We start from the raw sequence: 5,683 nt of genomic DNA, 5'->3' as shown, positions 1-5,683 counted from the left end.
CCAACAGGGAGAAGATCAGGGCCAGCATCAATTGGATAGGTTGTTTGCAGCCCCACATCTCCATCTCCATCATGAAGGGCGCATTTTTCGCGCGCAGGCAGGCATCGTCCTCCTCTCCTCCATCACGATTTTTTTAAATGCCTTTTGCTTGGGGGGTTAAAATGTCCCCAAAGGGCACCCCCCCTTTGGTCCATGTTGTGGCCACCCTTTCAAATCTTGACCATTTCTTGGCTCCTTCCTTGTCCGAACTCCGAATTGAGCTCTGAAAAATCCTGGGCATCCGGCTCAGCATCCTGCATTGGCGGTAACTCTTGTCAACCCGTATGACATTTTGAAAAATTATGAAAAATCAACAAGTGTCACTTGGGTGCCTTTAAAGTACTTTGACGCTTAAAATCGTCCTAGGTCGAGCCGCCACCTTCGACGTTGAATATTTTTCCCTTGATATTCGTAATTTTTAGCTATTTGTAAGCACTTATTGGCACCAAAATTCCGCTCTCATTGGCGACCACGGGATAGGGCGACTCAGCCCGTCGAATCACACAATAGATCTGCACAAAACAACCAAAGGAAGCATCAAGCTGACACAAAATAGATACATAGTAAACACATCACAATGCTCACCCTACCCCCTGACAGAACCAGGGCATGACATCCACAAGGAGTAGGCCTAGCATAATCTGATAAAAGGTTCGAAGCTAGTCACTAACCCATTGCTCCAACACGGCCAAACTAAAAAAAACTGTCAAAGAGGTTGCCCTAAGTGGTGGTCTGAACTACCTACCTAACTAAGGACAACACAACTAGGAGCTCCTACGAGGCGAGGACTCCTATAGCCTGATCAAGAAGTATTTTCTTTCAGTACATTTCTTTTTTTAGGGTTTTATTTCATTGACATACACGGGTATGTAAAAAGGAGGGAGCTGAGCGTAGTGACCCAAGGAGAACAGGGCATCGGCCTCAGGTCCTGTCTCGGTACCCAAGAACCTACCAAGCCCTCGCAAGGCAACACTTAATCCTTTTCTGACGCTCACTTTTATTTTCGCTCCAACCTTCCTTAATTTCTTCTTTTCTAGCAAGATGCCACCCCTAGGAAGACAAGGCATCGGCCCCAGGCCTGACTCATCCCGAGGAACCTACCAAGCCTTCGCAAGGCAATGATCAACTGCTTATAAGATTTTCCTTTCTTTTCTTTTCTTTTCTTTGATAGGGGTTAGAACCCCTTTTTACACACCTTTGTATATATTTATTGTCTTGTGAGATATTCAGGGTTTCTTTTCATCATCATTTTCTTCTTCGGCAGGCTTCTCTAACTGCCTCACAACTGAGCAAGAACTCCTAGAACGACTGCTTAGCAGGCTAGCAGAACAGGGTCACTAGGACTCCCTTTTAAAACAGGTCTTTTGGTGTCAGGCAATGTCTTTACAGGAGGCAACAACTACTCAGACCTCCCTCAAACATACTGAACCAAAACCTGAGACTTCATGCCTTGGACGCCAGTCCCCAATAAGAAACGAAAAATCCCCCTTAACAAGTACACGAACACATATAGGATAAAAGCCACAGTACTCATAAAGGAAAGATATCACCTGGATAGAGCCATGAGAAGCTTCCATGCAACAAAAGGCTCCTTCCAAGCTCTTCTTCAAACCTCCCTAGCACAGAACTCAAACAAGAAACCATTAAACGTAGCTGCACTAAAAAAACAACTGGCCCTCTTGGCTTAACGAAATAAAGCACTTCACCACAAAACAAGTCGGCCCTCTTGGCCTAACGAGATAAAACAGTAAATCCTCACAAAATAGGCCCTCTTGGCATAACGAGATAAAACAAAGTAGCACCTACACATCCTTCCCTGGAATAGCACAAATATACAATAATAGGTTCCTTTCCAAGGAGGAAAAACAGGCTCGTAGCCCTAAACTAAATGCATAAGGTTATGACCCATCCCTCCTGCATAGATAGCAAGAGGCGTATGCATAACATGTTGTCTAATCAACCTATGGGTCCAAGATAACAATGGTAGATTGGTCTCGGCTACTCTTTGCATCACCCATATCAACCATCGTCTGCCATATACTACATGTTCAGATAACATTCCCCACAAATGACCGGGTCATGTTTCATCATTGATAACAATATCCAGACTAGGACCACAATTAAAGAAGAGGTATTCCTCATAAGCAAGATTTGCCAATGAATCCGCAAACTGATTCCAGTAACGTGGAATCAGCTAAAAAGACACTCTCTCAAACTCTTCAAGTAGGGTTATCGCAGTCCGATGATACATACAAAGAATGGGATTTCGCACTGTGTATGTCCCATCTAGCTGATTCAGGATCAACTAGGAATCCCTTTTACTAACAACTGACGAATACCACCTTGCTTGGCAATATGCAGTCCCATAATCAAGGCTTTATACTCTGCCATATTGTTAGTGAATCCTACCCTGAGATAAGCAGCTAACTTCATCGTCACTCTACGTCGGGGGTCTCGGATTACTACTCCAACACTTCCTTTTTTATTAGGGCCCCTGGACGCTCCGTCAAAATATAATGTATACGTCCACAATGGGTTTACACAGTTGGCCATCACGAACTCCTCTATTCATAATTATGGTAATCAAAGTTTAGCATATTGAGAGGATAAAATGATGGCTCCATCCCACCTTTTCATTGAAGTCAACAGAGATACTCGTCAACAGTCATAAACAGTGATGGCAGAATACTTTAATCTCCCACACAAAGGTTCCGTCTTCTTGCTCAATCACCTTATATCCTTTGCTCCACCAGATGAGTTTCCCCTGATGGTATCTTTGCTCCAGATATGGGTGCTCCAAATAAGGGATTAGCCGACCCATCAACCGACTTTTAAGCTCTTTTCCACGGGACTCAAATCATTCCTAGCATGGACCCGTAATGCATTTCTCGATATTAGCAGACTTAGAAGTAATAAGGTTTAATCTTATTAAGATTAACCTTATTCTTAAACTCTACTCCCTGTAGATCAGCTAATAGGGCCATAGACCGATTTTTTCCTAACCTAACAATCTTGTAGGGTCCATCCCATTTAGGTTCCAGCTTCCCTGGAAACAGCTCCCTACGTGCATCGTAATATAGAACTAATTGTCCTTTATTAAAGGTATATTTCTTCGCTCTAAGGCCATGCAACTGCTTCATCCGACGTTTAGCCACGTCTTGATGTAATAGGCTTTGCAACTTAATTTCATCGAGGTGCGCTAAAGTCGTGAAACGTTCTAATAGGGCATCCTCATTACCCAAAGAATGGTTTATTGCGAATCTTATGGTCGGCAACTCAATTTCTAAGGGTAAAACACACTCTTCACCATAAACTAGTTTGAACGGCGTGTGGCCAGTGGCTCGCTTGAACGTGGTATTATATGCCCATACTGCCACATACAGCTTATTGTCCTAGTCTCGTTTCTTTTCAGAGACTATCTTAGACAAGATACCCACAAGCTGTTTATTAGTGCTTTCCACCTGCCCATTTGCTTGTGGATTATAAGGAGTCATTTTATTGTGCTTGATTTGCCAAGGCTCAGTCAAGCTTTTGATCACCTTATTCAGGAAATGGGTTCCACGGTCCGACACTAATTCTTTCAAGGGACCAAAATGGCATATTATCTGCTCTAAAAGGAAACTAGCAGTTTCTTTAGTATCATCTTTCCTTGTTGCACGTGCTTCTGACCACTTTGTGAAGTAGTCAATTGCTACAATAATATACCTCTTTTGCGTAGTCGATAATGGAGTAATAGGACCCACAAAGTCTATTCCCCACTTCTCAAATGGAAGTATCGCCATAATAGGGGTGAGTGGTCTTTTCCTATTCTCTCGACTATCATGTCGTTGACAAATATCACATCTCTTAACATACGCGAACGCATCCTGGAAGATGGCAGGCCACCAGTAACCTGCTCTTAAAGCCTTTTGTGCTGTAAGCCGTCCAGCAAAATGACCTCCGCAAGCGGAATCATGGCACTCTTCCAAAATGAATGGCACCTCGTCAGGCATCACACATCGGCGATAGATGTCATCAACCCCTTGCCGATATAATGTACCTGCGATCAAGGCAAACTTTAACGCTTGTTGCTTAATTTTCCTTCTCTCAACTTTAGATAGTTCGGATCCAGCCTCTCCTGTCGATAAATAATGCGTTATTGCAGCATACCAGGAGGGAATAGACGCCGTATCTATCTTAAATAACGACTCCATGTCACTACCTTCAGCCACCACAGATTCTTTCGGCTCCCCAAAGTCCACAAGACATTCCACAATACCCTGTAACCTTGGTGGCTTACTCCTGATCTCATAATCAAACTCCTGCAAAGTGATTAACCACGTCTCTAGATGATCAGGCGACTGCAGCTTATTCATCAATAATCGAAGCCCCTCCACCTTCGTATAAAGCACAACTTTCTCATAGAGGATATAGTGCCTGAATTTCTTGGTCCCAAAGACCATCGCAAGACACAACTTCTCCATGTAGGTATAATTGATCTCTGAAATGCCCAATTTCCGACTAGCAAAAGCTATCAGGTGATACCATTTTTCCTCCTAGATTTGGGCTAAACAGCAGCGGATACTATGCATGGTGGCTGCTGAAAATATATAGAACACCTCACCTCTTTTAGGTGCTTTTAAAATAGGAGCTTTGACTAGCTCCTGCTTCACATCCTCGAAAGCTACCTTACAAGGGTCACCCCATACAAACAAACAACTAAAGGACACGACAACGTTCTTTCTGCCAAGGTGTTTATGAATCTACGGTAATAACCAACCGAAGACAGAAAGCTATGAACTTCTTTCGGAGTGCGTGGTGGACCCATGGCAACTATGACTTTGACCTTCTCGGGATCTGTTGCAATACCTACTGAACTGACCACATGGCCCAGCAATAGCCCATAAGGTACACCAAAAACACACTTCCGTGGGTTTAGAGCGATGCAAAATTGTTTGCAGTGCTCAAAGCACTTTCGCAAAATAATCAACTGCCTTTCTCTCATGGTGGCTGCCCCTAAGTCATCAATAAACACCTTCAACTCTTCAGGGGATATGTCACCGAATGTCTTATCTACTGTTCGTTGCCACAAACGAGGCGCATTGCATAAACCAAAGGCCATCACATGGTACGAAAAAGTACCAAAGACAGTAATAAAAGTTGTTTTCAACTTGTCCTCTTCTGCAATTGCCATCTGGTTATATCCTGCAAAGCAATCCATAAACGAATATATCTCCCTACCCGCTAATTGATCCAAAATCTGGTCAATGAATGGCAATGGGTAGTAATCCTTAACCGTCTGCTTATTCAACTCCCTAAAATCCACACATAATCGGATTTGATTATTTTTCTTCTTTTTGATCACAACTGGTGAACACCATTCCGTGTGTTGCATAGGAAAAATCAAACCCGCTCTCGGAAGCTTCTGTAACTCTTCAAACAACTCGTCCCTCAATTCGAAAGGCATACGCCTTACTTTCTGTCGTACAGGGCGGCTCCCTTCCTTCAACGGAATTGTATGAATGGCGAAACTAGGAGGAATGCCTCTAAGTTCTCATCATAACTCCAGGCGAAAATATCGCAGAACTCTTGGATCAGAGAGACGTACTCCTCGCATTCTCGGACACTGAGCATGGATCCTAATTTGATTGGTCACGACTCATCA

This window comes from Lygodium microphyllum, chromosome 7, assembly GCF_053477565.2.
Source record: "Lygodium microphyllum isolate KBCC chromosome 7, Lygodium_microphyllum_v1.1.10, whole genome shotgun sequence".
In the NCBI taxonomy this organism is placed as follows: domain Eukaryota; kingdom Viridiplantae; phylum Streptophyta; class Polypodiopsida; order Schizaeales; family Lygodiaceae; genus Lygodium; species Lygodium microphyllum.
Note: the sequence above shows the minus strand (reverse complement) of the source record.